General features: G+C 44.0%; 1 protein-coding gene across 1 annotated transcript in view; it reads right to left on the reverse strand.

The window, feature by feature from the left end:
* The window catches only part of LOC129697344 (amine sulfotransferase-like), a 66,567-nt gene extending 43,923 nt beyond the window's left edge, over positions 1–22,644 (reverse strand). The window contains exon 1 of the mRNA XM_055635795.1: positions 21,663–22,644. The gene's annotated coding sequence lies outside the window, so the exon portion shown is untranslated. The remainder of the gene's footprint in view (positions 1–21,662) is intronic.
* Positions 22,645–23,123: the final 479 nt, after the last annotated feature.

The following is a 23,123-nucleotide window of genomic DNA, read 5'->3' on the forward strand; positions in this document are numbered from 1 at the left end:
TTCTTTTGGGAAGGTGGTCCCGCCTTGGGTCGGGGTGTGTTAACTGCTTTAATTTACCATTTTAAAAAGCCTGTGTGGATCTGTGTGTGAAGGATGTGTGTGAATGGTTCTTGGGTACCCGTTTGAAAGGAGATAGAATTGTGTGAAAGACTTGCCAGTGTGTTAGAAATGTTGCTCTTGTTTTGTGAGTAGACTTGTGTTTTTTTTTTGTTTTTTTTTAAATATTTTATTTTATTAGAAGTAAGTACAGTCATATGGCACCAAAGTGCCTAATATATATTTTCATAATACATTTTATGTACAACTTCTTTTTTTTTTGTTACATTGAAAAAAGATGAGAATAAGAAAAAGAAGTTAGATAGTAAAGGATAGAAAGATGTGAAATATATAGTGTGTGAAGAAAGAGAACGAGTAAATGAAGAAAGTTGAGAGAGAAAATAGTGAAAAGAAAATAAAATAAAAAAGAAAAGGAGATCATTATTTATAATCTTGACCAACCCTCGTCCAGTCCTGAAACAGTTATTTTTTACAATTGTGTTGCACCATATGATTAAAAAAATACGACGAATGGAGACCAACTCGTTATGAATTGGTCTGATTTATCCATTAGGAGGAATCGCATTTCCTCAAGATGAGCGGTGTCCAACATACTTGCAATCCAATGTGAGTAGACTTGTTAGTGTGGATATAATCATTTGTATATCGAAACAGACCGCAAATGCCCTTTACAGATACTTTGCATGAAATATCCTGAGGAAGCTGAACGATTAAAGCATTTGTCTGGGACTTTTAACAAAGAGTTAGGAGATAATCTGTGGTATGAGGGAGCGGTTGGAACCCTCAGAGGCGTAAAATATGTAGAGAAAATAATCTGGAAGTACAGTCAGAATGCTGATGTTGAGAGATGTATCAGTCTTTGGAGACAACATTATGAAGAGCTTAAGGAGAAAAAAGAAATGGCTATGCTAGAGAATTGGCAGAATGTGGCTTTAAAGCCAGGAATAAATTTAGATCAAGAGGGATTGACTAAACCTATGGAACTATTAAAGGAAGAATGTACTTGTAAAGAATGTACAGGATATGTACAGAATGTACATCTATAAAGAATGTACAGGATACTAAACAAACCCCAGAGGGAATGAAGGAGGATAGGGAGAAAAAGGGGTTGATAAGATGCATGGCATTGGCTCGGATGAGGGAGATTTGAAAAGTTGGGAAAGTGGCCGTATTATAAACCGTCTGAGATCCCCACACCGAGGCACCTCCTCCCGTAGTCCCTGCAACAGCACAGCTTCTGCTCAGAGTTCTGTGACCCCAACAACTCCAATACGACAATTTTCCTCAGTTGGGCAGGGTACTCTAAGATAGAGTAAAACTAAGATAGAGACCCTTGCCACCAGTTCAAAAATCTCCTAAACCTAGAAGGATAAGGCACAGACCAAAAGAAAGAAGACAGTCCTTTGAATATGATTAAATGCCCCTGCTTGAGAGAGTAGATACGGAGAGTGGCTTAACCTCCGGTGAAACTGAGACAGAACCTGAAGCAAGAGCAGGCAGAAGAATTAAACAAAGACCTACTTGCCATCAATTCCCGGTTAGGGAAATGCAAACCCCGCTTTTGATCCAGAAAATGCAATTGGTGCTGTTAATCCACAACCATAATAGAATTCTACCCGTGGAAACCTAGTGAGATTGAACACTATTGAACACTATTCCCGATGGGAAGAAGTCACCTGCCAAATTTGTGGACTTTCTCCAAACCACTATATGGGTATTCCATGCAGATTCGAGAGATTTATGGGTTCTAGTGCAACATGTTTTATCTCCAGCAGTGCATGCCAGATTTTTGGCTCATTTAGGACACGATGTACTAGCCAATTTGATTGCTGAGAATACAGCAAGAGAGGCTGCTATCCTAGCTACCGTTACTGCAATCCTGCAGAAGTCAATTGACATTGCCAACATTTTAGACACTAGACCTCGAAGAGAAGGGGCAGATGAATTTCTGGAAAGATTTTCGGAGATGTACATAGACCAGTCGGGAGATGTTAATTTTCGGAATGGTGTAAACCCTCACCAATAATTTTAGTAAACTGTTTATCAACTCCTGTGGCAGAAGCGATAAAAACAAATAACATGGATTGGTCAGAAAATAGTCCTACTCAGATGACTCGGGCAGTAAGGTATCATTGGAAAGATAGTAAGAAGTAAGAAAGTCAACCCCAGGCGAAAGTCAAAAACGTTGTTAAAAAGGAGATACCAGGACTGTCCAGAACTATGGGTCAATCCTCAAACAGAACCCCATTATGTTGTACCAGAGTGGGCACGAATACCACAAACACCAGAATATCCGACCACCAGTTACCGTCGTGAATCATATGCCCCTTTGGCTCATAGCCAACCCTACGTTTCTCCGAAGCCACGTGTTAGAGCGAATAGAGCAGTGAGACCAGACTGTTGCTATGCCTGTGGGGGGCATGGTCACTGGAGCAGAGAATGCCTGACAAGAAAACACCAGGAGGAGGGGGCTATCAGCGGGAGCGCAGGGAAGGCTGGCAAAGGGAAAAATAGATCATATTTCTACTGCTATTTGCACTGTCATAAGCCGTGATGAGTGAGCAGAGGGAGGGAGTGTAATAGGCGTAAGAGGACAGCTTACAGGTTTGTGCCTGTGTTTATATCTGAATGGTGTGAATGTACAAGCAGGCCCGTATGAAGCTTTTCAAAAAGGGGGGTGGCATGATAGGATTCGCGCAGTTTGTGGAACCAGGGTTGGCCAACGAATGCCCTTGCATTAGCAGAAGTAGTGGTAAATGGCAATATACATTCAGGAGCACCTGTTCTGTTGTTTTGCACAATCCGCAGGTATTGCCACTTTCATTTTACTGCACATCTTGTATGGGTATATGACAAATATACTTGACTTACCTTGACTTGACGACTTGACTTGACGACGACTTGACTTGATTTGGCAGCATCATGCCAATCACATTTTGCAGTTGCATTTTGCTGTCGTTGCTCATGGAAGTCCTGGTGTAGTGATGCAGGCGACGACACTCGTGGCAGTCCAGCATATATTGCCATTTAGCCATAAATCATGTTTTCCCAGTTCCATTTTCCAAGAATGTAACTGCACAAACCTAGTCACCACTTTGTCCATGTTATGGGCAAAGTCATAGTAAACGGGGATTAAGGCGAGTGCAGACAGACTGGCAATGTTCATGGAATTCACATTTTTCAGGATAGTTATTAAGGAAAAGAAAGCAGTTCCAATTGTTTAATATTATTTGATATTATTCATGAGGAGAAAATATAATAGCTGTAACACCTACCTTACTTTAACCTACACCCCCCCCCCCCCCCGGGCCCGGAGAAATGGGCACTCCCTTTTGTTACTAAATAACCCCGCGGGCCGGATTAGACCCTCTCACAGGTAGTTTGCCACCGAGGATTCTCTGGATTTTTTCTTACTCTGGAGAAAAAAAGGTGGGTGCGAGTGCACCCAACACACCCCCTTCTGACGGCCATGACAAGCTGGCTGTGTTGGGTGTCAGCAAAAGTAAGGTGCAGTTCACAGCGATAGAACACTTACCGTAACATATCTTGTCAGGTTATGGCATTGCTCCTTGGTGAAGGGTGAATTATTCCTGAAGAATACCTTGGCTCCATTTTCATGTCAACTTGACCCCCCCCCCCCCCCCCCCCCCCCCCCCCCCCCACCCCTCCTGCATTCATTATTCATAAGGATATTGCAATCCTTATCAAGAAACTCACATCAGCAAAGTAGTGATTCATATCAAACTACCATAATTTCTGCTATACAGAACATCCTTTTTAAATGATCTGTGTAAAATTAATTTCAAAGTTTTTATTTGCTGTTGCACCAACAGTTTACGGAATATGACTGAGACAATGAATGCAGTTTTTGTATCAGTACAGTGAAAGTAGTTTAAGTCGTACTTAATGTTGCCGAATGTTCCAGCACAAACAAATCAAAATGTATTAGAAATAGAAAGGCAATCATGGCAAAGATCAGTATTTTCATTGTAGAAAAAATGATATGAGGATGAAATTTACCGTGGATTTTAGTGGGTCAACACAACAAAATGAGTTCTTGAGGGTCAAGATCGCAAATCTGGTACCAAACTCAAATTCTATCAAGCAGCTGTGATACCTGTTTTCTTGTTAGCTCTGAGACGAATTCTCCACTAGAATGCTGTCTCCATAAAATCACAGGGGTGGCAGGACTATAAAACCCCGGATGCCTGAGCATGACTCAGTCACTCTGCAAGATCGCGGGGGAAAGGCCACGACTCTCATTCTAGGCTGTGAATCAACTGAACTGTGAGTCTGCAATGTACTTGCAATAAATGATTTGTTAGCACTTAATGAAAATGAAATGAGTTGTTGAGCCTGCCCTGTGCTTGAAACTGCAATGGCAATGGAAATGAAGTGAAAATGCAATGATCTGTTTGGCTTGGCCTGTCCTGTGCTTGAAACTGCAATGGCAATGGAACTGAAGTGAAAATGCAATCAGCTGTTTAGCTTGGCCTGCCCTGTGCTTGAAACTGCAATGGCAATAGAAATGAAGTGAAAATGCTATCTGTTTGGCTTGGCCTGTCCTGTGCTTGAAACTACAATGGCAATGGAAATGAAATGAAAATGCAATCAGCTGTTTGGCTTGGCCTGCCCTGTGCTTGAAACTGCAATGGCAATGGAAGTGAAATGAAAATGCAATCAGCTGTTTGGCCTGCCCTGTGCTTGAAACTGCAATGGCAATGGAAGTGAAATGAAAATGCAATCAGCTGTTTGGCCTGCCCTGTGCTTGAAACTGCAATGGCAATGGAAGTGAAATGAAAATGCAATCAGCTGTTTGGCCTGCCCTGTGCTTGAAACTGCAATGGCAATGGAAGTGAAATGAAAATGCAATCAGCTGTTTGGCCTGCCCTGTGCTTGAAACTGCAATGGCAATGGAAGTGAAATGAAAATGCAATCAGCTGTTTGGCCTGCCCTGTGCTTGAAACTGCAATGGCAATGGGAGCGAAATGAAAATGCAATCAGCTGTTTGGCCTGCCCTGTGCTTGAAACTGCAATGGCAATGGAAATGAAATGAAAATGCAATCAGCTGTTCGGCCTGAGCAATGGCAATGGAAATGAAATGAAAATGTGTGAATTTTGGTGCTGACCGTTATTCAATCACATCTTTGACACTCTGCAGTTGACACCAATTGTTTAATTCAGCAGCTGAACACAGAGCAGTATAGCACAGGCCCTTTGGCCAACATTGTCCATGCCAAGATAACTAATCTCATCTGCCTGCACATGATTCATATCCATATGCCTCCATTTCCTACATATCCAAGTGCCTACCTAAAAGCCTCTTAAACAAAATTCTTTAAAAAAGAAATGGCATCAGCTACTTCCCAGTCTTCTCTTGACAGTTAATCAGCCATTGCACGCAAGCTCAGTCTCTCGGTATTGACGGGAAATACAATAGTGAACGATGCTGAGCGCACTAAAAAAATGTGAAAAGATCTTCACCTTTAATGTCCACAATAATAACAAAACAGCATGTTGGTATTTTTAGGCGACTGCCCGTGACTGTCATAGTCGTAGCAGGTCGACGAAAACCGGCGACTGGACCCCCCTTCGACATAGAATTTGAAATAGAATCATTACTTTACCAACAAAAAAAACTAAGTCAGCACCGGCGATAACCTATGTCACCTGGCAACAACCTACGCTAACCTGAATCAAGGAATTATCAACATTGCAAAGTCATGGGAAATGGTGAATGGGGTTGAGATGGAAAGATAGATCAGCCATGATTGAATGACGGAGCAGATTTGATGGGCAGAATTACCTAATTCTGCTCCTGTGACTTATGAACCTCTTGCTTCTTGAAAGTCCAAAAAAGATGGATGGAAGATGTGTTTTTACGAGGAAACAAAAGGCGACCATATCTCTCGATCACCACATCAAGAAGATCGAATGGCCTTTGTCTGCTGCATAGTGTATAATGAACTTAGTTACTAGATGAGGAAGCTGAGCAAGCTTGGATGGTGTTAGTTAAGGTAATTGCCATTACTATACAATTTTTTTAGTGAATTTTAATTCCTTATTTTTAATGAATGTACCGTCCAGTAAAATTTAAATTCATTAAATTATTTTAAAATATTTATTCCAAAAGGTAATAGCCAGTACTGTACAATGCATTAGATAATTTTTCATTCAATATACAGTGTCTGCTGTACAGTATAGTACATATGTAGTCACATTACATGTGTACAGTGGTACTCAAGGCAATTCTGAACTATGTAAAATCTGACTAACGCAGATGGTTTACGGGACATGAACCCTTACTTAAGTCGGGGACGGTCTGTAAATGCCAAACTGGTTAATTAATACTTTTCATGACTCAAAAGCAATGAAAGCATCTACATAGGGCGTTGACTCAAAAAGGCAGCATCTAGGATCTGGGCCATGCCCTCCTAGTCATAGTCATAGATTTATACAGCGTGGAAACAGTCCCTTTGGCCCAGCTTGACTACACTGGCCAATATGTCCCAGCTACATTAGTCCCACCTGCCCGTGTTTGGCCCATATCCCTCCAAACCTGTCCTATCCATGTACATGTTTAACTGTTTCTTAAATATTAGGATAGTCCCTGCCTCAACTACCTCCTCTGGCAGCTTGTTCCATACAACCCCAACACTTTGTGTGGAAAAAGGTACCCCTCATATTCCTATTAAATCTTTTCCGCTCACAAACCTATGTCTTCTTGTCCTCGATTCTCCTACTCTGGACAAGAGACATTTTGCATCTACCCGATCTATGATTTTATACACCTCTTTAAGATCACACCTCATCCTCCTGTGCTCCAAGGAATAGAGTCCCAGCCTACTCATCCTCGCCCTATAGCTTAGAGCCTCTATTCCTGGCAACATCCTTGTAAATCTTCTCTGTACCCTTTCCAGCTTGACAAAATCTTTCCTATAACATGGTGCTTCTCACTACTATCATTGGATATAATGCACAGAGGGCTTATGTTCCACATCACCATGTTCACAAACAGCTACTTTCCTTCAGCAATCAGGTTCTTGGGCAACCTGAACAACCCTAGTCATATCTCAGCAGCAGAACACACTAGACCATCACTACCACGGGACAGTTTTCTAATTTGTTTTGCATTTACATTTTGCATTTGCACATTCATTTTCCTTCTTGCTACCTTGCATAATGTAAATTTATGTGTAATTTATTTTGTCTGCTGTTTGAGACTATGAGTCTGCTATGCTGCTGCAAGCAAGATTTGCAATGTACCTGTACGTCACCATACTCGTGCATATGTCAATAAACCCAACTTGAATTGACTTGATCCATATTGTTTTCACTCTTACAGCAAAACAGCATAAATTGGGATATTAAATTTTTTCAGTTTTTACTTTTGGCTCAATGCTGAAATGAGGGGGAAATATTTTAGGACCGAGATGAGAAAAACATTTTTCACACAGAGAGTGGTGAATCTCTGGAATTTTCTGCCACAGAAGGTAGTTGAGGCCAGTTCATTGGCTATATTTAAGAGGGAGTTAGATGTGGCCCTTGTGGCTAAAGGGATCAGGGGGTACGGAGAGAAGGCAGGTACAGGATACTGAGTTGGATGATCAGCCATGATCATATTGAATGGCGGTGCAGGCTCGAAGGGCCGAATGGCCTACTCCTGCACCTATTTTCTATGTTTCTATGTTTCTTCACAAGAAGTGACAAGTATTGTCAGCGTTTGGCAAAAATATATTTTTGGTTACTTGAAAGATTCATGCATGGGATACAATTATTTTTGGTCTACCTTACTTTTTTCACTAAGTTTTCAGTTACTTTCATATCACAAATCAAATTCCTTCTTTTCTTTCACCCCCTCTACCAGCACTTTACTTCATTTACCCCTATCAATACACTGGCTGATACAAATAGATGGATTTATGCAGTATTCATATGAACATTTGGCATTCTCAACCCCAAATTAATGAAAATGTGAAATTTGTGTGTTTGACGTTGATATATATAGCCACCGCGTTTTATTGAGCTATACACAACCACAATATTTTATTTTAAATAGATCTGTGGGCTGCTTTTACTTTTTTATTGCATTGAAATTGAAAATTCAAGCCCTATGTTTGTCATAAATGTTAAACAACCTTGAAGAAAAAGCATAGACTTTCCATATCGGCTCTCGACTGCACATTTGCACATTTGCACAAAACTGCACATTTTACCCATTCTTAATCACTCCTAACGTGAGGTGGTAGTTAAGAATCAAATAGATAAGTGGGTTGGGTCTCAAGTACAAAATGAAGGGTACCAGTGGACTAGATTATTTTTTTTAACAACAGTCAAGCAGTCACCATCAACATTTTGCTTTAAAATGTTTGATTTATTTAATTAATTGAATTAAAAATCAATTGTAAGTGTTAAACCTAGCTACCAATGAATGATCCAGGGCTCTGATTGCATTTTATAGTCATAGAATTAAAAAGCACAGAAATAGGCCTATCAGCTCATCTCATCCATGTGAACCAACTTACCTGAACTAGTCTCATTTACTTGAGATTCCCCATATCTCTGTGAACCTTTCCTATTCATATATTTGTCTCAATGACTTTCAAATATAATAGTAAGATTAAACGAGTACTTACCAGTACGAAGTTTGATCTGTATTTTATGAGGAGTTACGATGAGGGATTACGTGAAGAACCCACCCAGCGCGCAGGCGCGGCATACTTCCAAGCAGCGGTGTGGAATCACAGATATACACTAGTTGAAGTAAAGATAGTAAAGACCAACGAGACATTAGTCCGAATTTGATCTATATAATGAGGGTGGGAGCGGAGGGCACGTAATCCCTCATCGTAACTCCTCATAAAATACAGATCAAACTTCGTACTGGTAAGTACTCGTTTAATCTTACTATTTTACTTCGGAGTCACGTGAGTGACTACGTGAAGACTTCAAAGGTCTGTGATTTCAAACCGTGTAACAGTTATATCACTCACTGCCGAAAGATCATCGAGGGAGGAAGTGGTAGCTAAAGACCAACAAGTTTGTTTAGTTATAAAAGAAATGTTTATTAACTATAACAAAAAGTAGCTCCCATGGGCTTTAAATCATAACTTTGCGGTTTCTAAAATGGTATCCGCAAAGACGTCCTGTTCCATCAGCGGTTTTCTGTAAAATCGTTGGAATGTCGATTCCCTTGACCATCCCGCTGCTCTGAGGATGTGGTCTAGGGGAACCTGCATCCTATCCGCCGCTGAGGTGGACGCTGCCCTGGTTGAATGGGATTTAAAAACATTTGTGTTAATCCCTGCCATGCTGAGGACCTGTTTCAACCATCTGGGTAATGTCTGGCTGGTAACCCGTCCAAAAGGCTTTCTGTGGCTAACCCATAAGGCTTTCTCTCTCCCTCTAAGCGTTTGGGTTGTGTCTAGATAATGATGAAGGTGGGTCACCACACACAGCCTAGGTTCTGGAGGGTAAGCCCGGAAGATCAACGGGGAGTTTGATGTACCTGGTCTACTTTGTTTTACCAACCCCGGCATGGTGAAAGTAATGGTATCTGGGGTGGTCACCATGTGGTTCAGATTTAGCTGATGGAGCGACTGAACCCTTTGAGCTGAGACAAGCGCCATGAGCATGAGGGTCTTATAAGTGGACTGTTCCAGGCTCAGGGCCAACCTCGAAGGTGTGTCAGAACTACACTCACATCCCACATGTGGGTGTATCTAGGTGTAGGGGGTTTGGTATTAAAGATCCCCTTAAGGAGTCTGATGACCAGAGGGTGGGATCCCACACTATGCTGTCCTATCGGCATGAGGTATGCGGACAGTGCGCTCCGAGCCGTATTGATGGCACTGTAGCTCATCTTGAGATCATGGTGCAGGTGGGCCAGGAACTCCAGCACATCCGAGATCGAAGCCGTCTTGTAGGATGTCCCTGCGTCCAGACAGTACTGTTCCCATTTCCTGATGAAGGTCAGGTACTGTTTCTTGGTGGAAACTCGCAGGGATGCCGACATGGTGGTGATTGTTCTGTCTGATAACCCCAATCCCCGGTAAGGCCTGTTCAAAATCTGGAAACCAGGAGTTTCAATTTTTGGTGGCATGGATGGCTAATGCCAGTTACCGGGTGAGTCAATAATTGGGGGTGGTGTTGAAGGACCATAGGTGTCTCTACCACCATGTCGTGGAACATTGGGAACCATGGTTGGGTAGGCCAGTCGGGCACGACCAGAATGCCAGAGGCTGAGTCTGCCTGAATTTTCTGGAGTACCCGACTGATGAGGCAGAAGGGAGGGAAAGCATAGAAAAAGAATTTTCCCCAATCCAGCGTGAAGGCATCTACCGCTGCTGCCTCTGGGTCTGGTTCCCAAGCCACATACATGGGTAGTTGGTGATTTAACCTAGACGCAAACAAATCTATATCTGGCGTACCATATTGCTTGACAATTTTAGCAAATAATTTTGGGTCCAACATCCATTCGATGTTTGTCGTTGAATTTTTCGTGACCTGGTGTCCGCCACTAAATTTAGCTTGCCTGGTAAATAGGCAGCTGATAGCCAAATATGTCTCTCTCGACACACCATTGCCAGATTATAGCAGTTTAATTTGTCGCATGATACTGATTTAATGCCACCCATGTGCTGGATATAAGATACTGCCGTAGTGTTGTTGATCATGATTCTAACATGCACGTGCCGCATATCAGATGCATATGCTTTTAGCCCATAAAAGGCGGCGAGCATTTCCAAAAAGTTAATGCCCAGTGATCGTAGTAGCGATGCCTCTGAGTTAGTCCATCTGCCACCTGTGCTGTCTATGGAGTTAGTAGCTCCCCAGCCTAAAGCACTGGCATCCGTTGCAATGGTTATGTTAGGATTGGTTACGGCGATAGGACTGTGACTGTGCCAAATATTGTCAACCCACCACTGAAGTTCTGATTTGGCTTCAGCGGGTAAATCCATTTTGCGATCATAATGCCCCCTATGAAGGCGTAATGCATGAGTCCTTGCTCTTTGTAGATTTTGATAATGCAAGGGCCCATGTTGGGCAGATCGTCCAGATAGGCCACAACTAAATGTTTTAGTTCTCTCAATTTCTTCATGGCCACTTTAAGAATTTTCGTAAATAGTCTGGGAGCTGTCGTTAAACCATTGGGCAAAGCTCGGTACTGCCATAGCTGGCCCCTCCAGATAAATTTCAGATATTTAAAGTAATCTTTATGAATGGGTACCAAATAGTAAGCATCTTTGATATCTATGCTTGCCATGTAGTATCCCTTGGAGATCAGTTGTCTGGCAGTGACAAATGTCTCCATTTTGAAATGTTGATACTCAACAGACTGATTAAGTGACGTCAGATCAATAATAATGCGACATCCACCATCTTTTTTGGTTTTGAGAAAAATATTTGATACAAATTCTTGCGGCTCGTGTGTGGTCATTTCTATGATGCCTTTAGCCACGAGCCGATCAAGTTCAGCTTGTCCTTCTACCTTCTCAACTGCCGAGGGAAGGAACACCCTTTGGGGCATGTGCTGAACTGGCGGTTCTACGCCTGGTTTGAACTCAATTTTGTATCCACTAATACTGTTGAGTATAAACTTATTGTTAGTAAGGGAGCACCAAACATGCTTGAAGAACCTCAAACGTCCCCCTGTTAATACTACACCCTTTGTCTGTGTATGTTGACAGGAACCAGACCCACCTACCTCCATGTTCACTTGTGGGGTCGTTTTCGGTGGGTCTGGCCCAAGGTTGTCCGTGTTGGTGCTGCGATGGGGCGGCGCATCTTCCCACGGCTCCGCCCTGGGCCCCGCTCTAAAAAAGAGCTCTGGGGGTAGTGGGAGGCGGTCACCAGGCTTTCACCAGCTCGGTATCTGCTGGTGGCTGCCGAGGCGTGCGGCCAACTGGGTGTCTTCACCCTGCTCGGTCCTGGCCCTGCCCTCATGAGGCCTACTGGTTTTGCCGCCTCTTCCAACTCCTTCAGCCTTTTGGCCAGATCCGTACCAAATAGCAGTGCCTGTCGTTCGGGCGATGGAGCTTTACAGAGGCCGGCATATGTTGGGTTGAGGGCAGGCCTGATGTTGTCCCGCCGTAGGCTATTTAGCTCATAGGTGGTGCTGCACATCAGTGCGAGGGCATCCTGCTGGGGGTATGGTCAGGTCTTCATCCCCAACGGACCGAGCAAAGGCGGTGACGGCTGCTGAGTGGAGCTTCAGGACTCCGCTGCATTTTGACTTCCTGAGCCCTGATTTGCTGCCCCAGCTGGTTCCAGATCTGCCCATTGACCGTTTTGACCCTCAGCGCCTCGCAATTTTCTGGCGCTATGTAATTGTCAAGGGCCTGCTGGACAGCCTTGTCCTGCAACGGGTTGTTGGACAGCCTGTTTTATGGTGGCCGCCATTCTGGGTGGCAACACCATCCCAGTTGTTGGGGGCGCTGCATATCGGCCCACTACACCCAGTAGCTCTTCTTCCGGCACGCCCGGCATGCTGATGGTATCCTCCGCCTGCCCTTGGGATAGGCCAGCCCAGTCCTGGCCTCCCTTACTGCCCTCGAACATAGAGGGTACAGAAGGGGTGTGGAGAGGAGGAGGCCAAAGCCCGTCCTCCTGGGAGATGCCGCATCTCCTCGTTTATCATTCGCTCTAGGAGCTGCCTCATGCAGCTGATCCGAGCGTCTCCCCTTTTCGGTGGGGGAGAGAGTTCCTGTTCCTCCGATTCATCGGAGGACACCGGCCGGTCGGTTTTATGTGTCGCCTTCCTCCCTGTGCGGGGCGTTGAAATCTGCAGCACTGGGGGCGGCTCGGTGTCGGGTGAGCGGGAGCGTTGAAAAGGCTCCTCCGCTGCGAGAGGCTGCCGTCCCGCTATGGACCCGTCCTCGGGTGGAGTTGGGCAGGCAGTCCTCCTGGCTGGTCGCTTGCGAGAGGCCATGATTCTCTCTGGAGCGACTCTGTAACAAAAAGGGCACTTACCTGAGGTCTTGTCTTTATGCTGCAGCTGGAGAGCCTGGCTCCAGCTGCTGCCGCTGTTGCACTGCTGACGTAATGCCGCGCCTGCGCGCTGGGTGGGTTCTTCACGTAGTCACTCACGTGACTCCGAAGTAAAATTGTACCCACTACCATTTCTACCCACTATGTATACAAGCCCCTAACACTAATTCCAGTTAAATGGTCAATTCTTTATCTACGGTTAGCACAGTTATTTTATACAATTTTAGATATTTAGTTATGCAGACTGCTACAGAAGTAAATGCATGACAACAGAAGCAACAAAAATGTTTTCTTATAATAGATTGTTCCACATGCTCGCTACCCTCTGTATGAAAATGTTTCCCTCAGATCCCTTTAGACTTTATACTTTACTTTAGACTTTAGAGACAGTGTGGAAACAGGCCCTTCGGCCCACCAAGTCTGCGCTGACCAACAATCACCCCATACACTTGCACTGTCCTACACACTATGGACATTTTACAGAAACAAATTAACCTCCAAACCTGCATGCCTTTGGAATGTGGGAGGAAACCAGTGCACCCGGGGAAACCATGCAGTCACAGGAAGAATGTACAAACTCAACACAAACCGCACCTGTAGTCAGGAATGAACCTGACTCTCTGGCGCTGGAAGGCAACAACTCTACTGCTGCACCACTGTGCTGCCCTTTAAATCTTTCCCCTCACCTTAAATCAAAGCTCATAGGCTTCAGACTCTACCACCTTGTGGAAAAAACCATGACCATTCACAGAATGTATGACCCTCATGGTTTTATATAGCTCTATAAGGTCACTGCTCAGCCTCTTTCATTCCAGGGAAAAGAGCCCAGTTTATGCAGCCTGTCCGGTTAACTGGCAGTCCTGGCGGGGGTTTTCTGCACCCTTTCCAGTTTAATGACGTTTTGAATATAGCTCAGCAATTGGAAATGCAGACAATTACAAAAAAGTGTAGTCTCATCAATGTCTTGTACAATTGTAATATGATGTCCCAATTCTTGTACTCAATGCCATCACTCTTGATGGCAAGCTGCTAAACCTTTTCTCGCCACTCTTTCTACCCGTGACTCTACTCCGGAAAAGGTGGCATACTTTTCACCATACAATCTTCCAGTGTAGTTTGCAGACAATTATATTTAAGAAAACTATTTAAACTATTTAAATTATTTAAAGAGTGTAAACTAGTGCATAGTGGTGGAAGATTGCAACCTTCACGTGGTCCGCCCTGTTTCAACTAATGCAATAAACTCGATGTGCACAAACAGAACATCAAATAGAACAAGTTGTCCTACAACTTTAGGCTGTGCACGCCACACGAAAGAAGAAGAACAAGTGCATAAGGTTCAGTACACATACAAGCAAGCCTCAGATGCTCATTCCAGTTAAATTGTCAATTCTTGAGCTAATGGATATTTAAGCCATGCAGACTGCTACAGAAGTAAAAGCATGACACCAGGAACAACAAAAATATTATAATAGACAATACAAATTTCTGTCCATAGCGTCAGGTGAATGATCAGTTCCTGACACAGAGAAAAAGAATCGGAGACAAAGTGCTGGAGTAACTCAGTGGTTCAGGCAAGCATCTCTTGAGCAGGGGCGGCCTTAGGAGGTGCGGGGCCCAAATGGGAAAGTTTTTCGTAGAAATATAAATAAATAATTATAAATGAGTCACGTGTCGTAAGTAACATGACAATTCGGGGGAGTGTTCCTTTCACAGCGTTTGGGGAATCTAGCCAGGGATAAAGTTGCGGGAGCGTTGAGAAGGAGGGGGTCGGGTTCATGCCAGTTATGGTCGGTTCTCACGGTGCGACCTGACGCAAGATGTCACCAGAGTGAAGTGGTCGTGGTCCAGCACGAGTTCTGCACGATTTAAGGGGGGGTAGATAAAGAGTTCCCACGGTACTCGGCAATTCTGTCATTTGTGCGTGTGACTTATCCGTCTCCCGATCTTTCCCGTTAATCGTGAATGACCATCGTGGACTGTAGTGTAGTTAATCACGTGGCACAAATGATGTCACTTTTTTTCACACACTATATAAATATCCTCCGTTCGTAGAATTGGCTCATTTGCAGACAGGCCTATACAAAGTTGGTTCGAGTACAGGTTGGTTGTTATTTTCATTGTCTGTCTGTCTGTCACTACTTTTACATTGCAGCTGCAGGGAACAGACAGACTTATAAGATAAATTAAAGGTAACTGCAAAAACAGCACTTTTACATCTGTAGCATTGTATGTTTTTAAATCATGGATAACATTAAATTGTTCTCCTGTACATAAACTAATATATTGTTATAGTTACTCACATGAGCACCGGGGATACTCCGTAGCCTTCGTCTCCAGCAGGTTGCGCTTTCTCTCCCTATTTCTATAATCCTCTCTGGATTTGTCATAGAGAATCTCATTGCATTGGTACCACTCCACCAGTTTCCCCTCTTGTTCCCTGTTGAAGTTATATGACCTTACCTTCTGCCATCTTACCTTTATGTTATCGTCTGCTGAGGATATTGGGGAGACAACAGCTACTGGGGAGGCAATCTCAAATCCACCTTGATCACCCTCTCCCTGCTCCAAGGAGCCCACAGGCAGTGGAATCTCTGGCATCTCCTCTTGCCTCTCCACCTGTCTCTCTTGCTGAGTTTCCTCCTCATTTACCTGCATGGCTAAAAACTTTCTGACTTTCTTTGACCCCTTTCTTTGCACTTTTCTGAGAGGCATCTCTGCAAGTCTTTTTACTGTGAAAAAGATTCTCAAACAATGACAATTAGGTGGGACTTCCTCGATGGACACATGGTCCATTGGCGATATTGAGACCACCTTTTTTACTCACCTTCTGTCCCTTCTGTCAAGCTTCCGGGTTTACCGTTCGCAGGAGTTCCCACGGTACCCGCAAGAGTCATTACGGATATCGCACGGATATCGCACTGGCATCTGCATTCATACAATGTTGCAACGCTGCTCAAGTCACTCTTGGAGAAATTCAAAAATGTTTGAATTTTCTCCCGACCTTACAAAGTTACACGACTATCTGCCGTTAGCGCCACGGAGGTCCTCGGTGGTCCACGAATGCTGTACTGCTATCGCAGAAGGTTCCCACGATGTTAAACTCTTGTTAAGTCTTGCTTCAGGTCCCACCGTGAGAAAGCCCTTTAACACTCACTCACCGCTGCCGCGGCGCTCCGGGTGCGGAGCCACCGCATTGTGGCCGGGGAGGGAAGCAGCTCGCGTGGCTACGAGCAGCTTCCATCACCGGACAGCGGAACCGACTGCCATCTCAGCGCCTTCTGCCGGCCCGCTCGCCTCTGGCAGTGCTCTCCGTCTGAACGGTGAGGGGACCAGCTCAAGAGCAAAGATCATAGAGCGGAGCGGGTCAGCGGATGATTGATAACATCACAGCGGGCGATGGAGCTTACTCCTGTGTCAGCGCGAACAAGGGATCAATTGAGGTCACTCGCCCTGACATATGGAGTAAGCTCTACCGCCCACTGACCCGCTCTTGAGCTGGATGATCCCCGGCCGACCCCCTCCATCTCAACCGTCCTGCCCTCCCCGCAACTTTACCCCTGGCCAGACTACCCACACACTCTGAAAGGAACTCCCCCCCCCCCCCCCCCTTCCAGCAGCGCTGTCCTTATACATCCGCTTCCCATCGGCTGCTAGCAATGAAGGATAGACTTGGCTATATCTCAGTACAGCAACATCGTTCTTGATGTTTCTTTGCTAATAACCTAACCTTCGGCCTCCAAGATGCAGGTACATTTTCTAGCAATGTTACCAAATTTTGAAATTTTAAAAATCAAGTCTGCAATTTATCCCATCAGATAAAGCATAAAAATAAGTTTAATTTGACACCTAATTCACTTTCATATCACATACATTCAACGTGATCATGGCTGATCATCCCCAATCAGTACCCCATTCCTGCCTTCACCCCATATCCCCTGACTCCGCTATTTTTAAAAGCCCTGTCTAGCTCTCTCTTGAAAGAATCCAGTGAACCTGCCTCCACTGCCCTCTGAGGCAGAGCATTCCACAGACTCGCCACTCTCTGAGAAAAAGTGTTTCCTCGTCTCCGTCCTAAATGGCTTACTCCTTATTCTTAAACTGTGGCCCCTGGTTCTGGACTCACCCAACATCGGGAACATGTTTCCTGCCTCTAGCGTGTCCAAGCCCTTAACAATCTTATATGTTTCAATGAGATCCCCTCTCATCGTTCTAAACTCCAGAGTGTACAAGCCCAGCCGCTCCATTCTCTCAGCATATGACAGCCCCGCCATCCCTGAATTAACCTTGTAAACCTACGCTGCACTCCCTCAATAACAAGAATGTCCTTCCTCAAATTAGGGGACCAAAACTGCACACAATACTCCAGGTGCGGTCTCACTAGAACTCTGTACAACTGCAGAAGGACCTCTTTGCTCCTATGTTCGATTCCTCTTGTTATAAAGGCCAACATGCCATTTCTTAGCGCTAATGGCAGGTACTTGGGAAACGTGGTAACTCGTGAAGATTTTTCAACGTTGAAAAATGTCCACGAGTAATAAATACTCAGGATGTAAAAATTTGATAGTTTTTAACACGTAGTCATACCGTAGTAGCTCGTGAGTTTGCCGTAGTAGGACTGATGAAGCCGAATTTTAGTTAAAAATATAAGAAGATATTAAATTGGTTTCTGGGCTAGCTTACAGCTTATATTTAGTGTCAAATTAGGCTTGCCTAAGGTTGCGGTGTGTGAGATAATAAATCCTATAACATTGTCTCCCAAGTGACAGGCAGCTAGAGAGATATCTTTGAAAGCAAGAGGCAATAAAGCAGATGGCCTATGTTTATGAGGGACCAAGTGACAAAGAAGAACCAGGGAAGTGGAGATAAAATGGCCTATGTTTATGGGGGAGGAGGTGATAGAGGAAGAGAGACATAGTTGGTCACATCTTTGAAGCAAGAGGCAATAAAGCAAATGGCCAATGTTTTTAGTATATCTTGTACCATGTAAACAAAAGGCCTTTGATGTGATGCAATCTGTGGAAACCTTTTCCTGTACCTCTGACATGATTAATGTCTGTGGAATGTGCTAAGGGGACAAAAAAAACCCTATTTAAGGCAATGTAATTCTGTTGTTCAGAGAAGGTGGCTGAGCACAGTCAAGTGTCTGTGTTGGTCACTTGACTGGAATTCTCGCTCCCTTCCATCGGCCGATGTTAAGTAAAGTTTTGAACTGGTCTACCAAACAGTTTGTGTGGTGTCTGTTTATTAAGAAGCGAACCTGGTTTAGTAGTTAAGATAAGTAGCTTTTTCAGGACCTGGTGTCCTATATCACTATTGTATGTTCATGATGGAAATAAGAATACTCTGTATATTCATTACCTTTGAATTGTAGTTTTATGTAATCCTCCCATAATTTCTGAGTTCCATTTCACAATATCTATCAGACAGTTAGATTTCACAATATCTATCAGACAGTTGCAAGGTAATCTTGCCCAAATCCGTTGTATCTTTCTATCTCAATAAATATCACGAAATATGCCATTGTTTTAGCCACATTATGACAAAATACAGAATGTGGGTTATTTGTTATCAGTCACCCCCATCCCAGAAACAACAGAACTTAAAGAACATTTGTTTTACTAATTTACCAGTATGTACCATACAGAGTCCGTTGATCCATATCCAACAAGCTATTGTGATAATTGTATAAAAGGTATTATTGTATAAGAAATTTGGTGTGGAATGATAATCCATCTCAGTACTCATTTAGGCAAGTCCCACGCTATAGATATGTTTCCCCGACCGCCAATCCCCCTCGCCCGATCTTCATTTGACCGATCTTTTACTCAGCTGCTGTAATGTTTCCTTCCTATCAAAATCTCTGTGTAACATCTCTGCCCTTATCTTCCAATTCACACTTTGAAATAAAATACAACTTACGACTTAAAAATTTCGCAGCAGGTTCGCTATATAAATGCAAATATATTGTATTTTATCCTAACATTCCCCCCTTACCACCACACAAGAAGCGTAACTTGAAGCGTTTGCATTTGGAGAAATTCGATACGGACCAGGAATGAAAATTGATAGCTATGAATCGATTAACAGCGAGCTGTGAGGTGAGATTGAAACACCTGTCAGAGGGCTAAGAAACAATCCTGAGTTGACGGCGTATTGTTTTAAGTGAGCATTTTGCAGCGACCTCACCATATTCTGGTTAAATATTCTTTCCACGGAAATCTCCTATTTCACTTTGAAATTATATTCATTTATAACAGTTTGTAACATCAGTAACCACCTTAATGTTTGTGCGTTTAGTACTGGATATGCTTGAAACTATTTATTGTAATGTACTGTATATTTAAAAAAAACTACATCAACCAGGTGTGAAAATTACACTGTATCGAGCGACGATTGAAAATGCGTGGGAATCGACTAATCGCGATCCTGCTACAATTTTTTTAAGTCGAAAATTGTATGTTATTTCAAAGTGGGAATTTGAAGATAGGGACAGAGATGCTACACAGAGATTTTAAACTCGGGAGAGCTCTTGGGTGAACTCGCACAGTGGGACAGGGCTTGAGGCAGCATCTATGGAGCGAAGGAAATAGCCAACGTTTCGGGCCGGGTCTGAAGAAGGGTTTAGACCCGAAACGTTGCATATTTCCTTCGCTCCATAGAGGGGCGGGGGGAGAATTTGCAGGGAGTCAGATAGACTGCGCAATGACAGGGGGGGGTCCCAAAGAAGGAGGGAGAGGGAGGTAGTGAGAGGGAGATCTAAAGGGTAACTGGTTTTGGTCTCCAATCATCTCACAAAGGGCAGCCAACAGTGGTGAGGCAGAAGGGAGAAATCTCTCTATCTCCCCCTTTCTCTCTCTCTCTCCCTCTATCTCTTTCCCACTCTCTCTTTCTCTCTCTCTCTCCCTTCTCTCTCCCCCCCTTTCTCTCTCTCTTTCTCTCTCTCTCTCTCTCTCTCTCTCTCTCTCTCCCTTCCTCTCTCTTCTCTCTCAAATTCTCTCTCTCCTCTCCCCCCCCCCATTCCTCTACCCCAGCCACGTTTATATCTACAGATCATTCCACGTGTGTGTGTGTGTGTGTGTGTGAGCCGAGCAGTGTTTCTCATTCTGACTCTGCTCCGTGAGCTGCTCGTATTGACAGTAATCGTGTAACTTAAAACGTGTGGTTTGCATCTGAAAATCCCCCCTCTGTCTCTCCACGGCTCCCCCCCCCCCCCCACACAGACACACACGCAGATAGACACACACACACGCAGATAGAGACACACGCAGATAGAGACACACACACACACGCAGATAGACACACACAGACACACACGCATAGAGAGACACACACACACACGCAGATAGAGACACGCAGATAGAGACACACACACACAGCCACAGAGACACAGAAACACAGAGACATACACAGACACAGTCACAGACACACACACACAGACAGACAGACAGAGTTAAATCCCACCCGTACCCCGGCCCAGACATTAACTCCGACACCAATGTTAACACAGACTCAAACATCCAACCTGGTCAGCTGTTGTACCGGCACCGAACGAGTTAACACAACCCCCAAGGTACACAAAAATGCTGGAGAAACTCAGCGGGTGCAGCAGCATCTATGGAGCGAAGGAAATATGTGACGTTTCGGGCCGAAACCCTTCTTCAGACTAAACCCTTCTTTATTGTTATCCATGTTCGTTTTGTAAAAAAATCCGTATGGCAAATATTTTTATTTTAATCTTTATTTAGACCCCCTTGAGCGCGGGGCCCAATTTGGAAAAATCGGTCCAATCGGACTAGGACCGGCCCTGCTCTTGAGGACATTATCCACCTTCTCAAAATACTCAGCCTGGCCGCTGAACTACTAAATGCCTTTTTGAGACTAATTTTCCAATGAAGGCTGCAGAGATGTAATATTACCTTACCCGGAGCAACATTTCGGCAATGCTCACATAGCGATTGCAACAAACAAAACATGCCCGGAACGCGGATATATTCGCGGCACCTCTGTGATCAGAGGGGCAGAGCTAATATTCTGAGAACATTCCCCAATACTTTGTTACTGTTTCTCATCCCGCAGATGCGGCTTGACCTGCTGAATATTCCCGGCAATGAATTTTATTTTGTTGAAGATATCCAGCACCCGCTTTCGTTTTTGTTCTGATTCTAGGGAAGGGAACTTGCAACCCGAGTGCGCCGATCCGACCCCCTGGCCGGACAAACTGGGTAGATGCGGGATCTGCTCTAGGTCCAAACACGCCGGGGAAGCTGAAACATAGTTTAAATATGTCAATATTGCAGAGAGGCAGGGATTTGATGGAAACCGGTTCGGGCTGGTGAATGGACTTTGAAGTGAGCTCCACGACAATTATTTGCAGGAATATTAAATGGTCTTACAAGCATCATTTGACACACAGTTATATTTAAAACAGAAAGTCCTGCCACTCGTCTCGCCTGGTCGGCTTGAAATTATATCGGCTTTTGCTTCTGCGGTAAGTAGTGTCACAAACTAAACTTACACAAAACAGTGTGATCTTTTTTTTTATCTTAACTTATTTCCCACAGTAAACGGGTTATAAAATACACATTACTCGTGCTAGCATGCAATGTACTCACTGCGAATGACACCCGCAGTGAAAATCCACCTCGGCTCCAAAGTCAAATCCCCTTCCTAGTGTTCAGAAGTAACCCTAATATGTCCGATAGACGAACGATTAGTCGTTAAACTATTTGCGACGTGACACCAGTCTCCACTGCCACCGTAGAAATGTATTGGTCCGTTTTATCTCCGCCTTCCCTCCCCATGGCGCGCTCAGAAACTTTGATCCGTTACCACTCCCGGATCAGTTCACATTGATCTGTTAGCTTTGAACATAGAAAACAGGTGCAGGAGTAGGCCATTCGGCCCTTCGAGCCTGCACCGCCATTCAATATGATCATGGCTGATCATCCAACTCAGTATCCCGTACCTGCTTTCTCTCCATACCTAAAGGATCCCTTTAGCCACAAGGGTCACATCTAACCCCCTTCTTAAATATAGCCAATGAACTGGCCTCAACTACCTTCTGTGGCAGAGAGTTCCAGAGATTCACCACTCTCTGTGAAAAATGTTTTTCTCATCTTGGTCCTAAAGGATTTCCCCTTTATCCTTAAACTGTGACCCCTTGTCCTGGACTTCCCCAACATCGCGAACAATCTTCCTGCATCTAGCCTGTCCAACCCCTTAAGAATTTTGTAAGTTTCTATAAGATTCCCCCCTCAATCTTCTAAATTCTAGCGAGTACAAGCCGAGTCTATCCGGTCTTTCTTCATATGAAAGTCCTGACATCATAGGAATCAGTCTGGTGAACTTTCTCTGTACTCCCTCTATGGCAAGAATGTCTTTCCTCAGATTTGGAGAACAAAACTGTACACAATACCCCAGGTGTGGTCTCACCAATACCCTGTACAACTGCAGTAGAACCTCCCTGCTCCTATACTCAAATCCTTTTGCTATGAATGCTAACATACCATTTGCTTTCTTCACTGCCTGCTGCACCTGCATGCCTACTTTCAATGACTGGTGTACCATGACACCCAGGTCTCGTTACATCTCCTCTTTTCCTAATCGGCCACCATTTAGATAATAGTCTACTTACCTGTTTTTGCCGCCAAGGTGGATAACCTCACATTTATCCACATTATACTGCATGGCCGACATTCTTTGAAAGGAACACTGACCCATCTGCTTGATGATCTTGTGGAGACATAAGAGATTTAGATGAAATATTGAACGTCCGACATTATCATCGTTAAATTATATTGCTGACGATCTTTCATCTTTTGACCGTTGTCTCTCGAAGGTCAGCGGCTAAGATGTTTCTTCTTCCTTGGACTCTTCTTCATTCAGTTTGGCTTTGCTCCTTCTCGAGAGATTCCACAAATCTTGGTGTAATACCAACCAATGTGTTCAGTAAATATGGTTGCTATTTTCCTTTAAATTATTTTGTTGGACATCATTAAATTATCACTATCTGAAAACTCGCTTTTTGGTATTTTGGCCGATCCAATAGCCTGAGATTCAGTATTCAGTATTCA

Source organism: Leucoraja erinacea, chromosome 5 (assembly GCF_028641065.1).
Source record: "Leucoraja erinacea ecotype New England chromosome 5, Leri_hhj_1, whole genome shotgun sequence".
In the NCBI taxonomy this organism is placed as follows: domain Eukaryota; kingdom Metazoa; phylum Chordata; class Chondrichthyes; order Rajiformes; family Rajidae; genus Leucoraja; species Leucoraja erinaceus.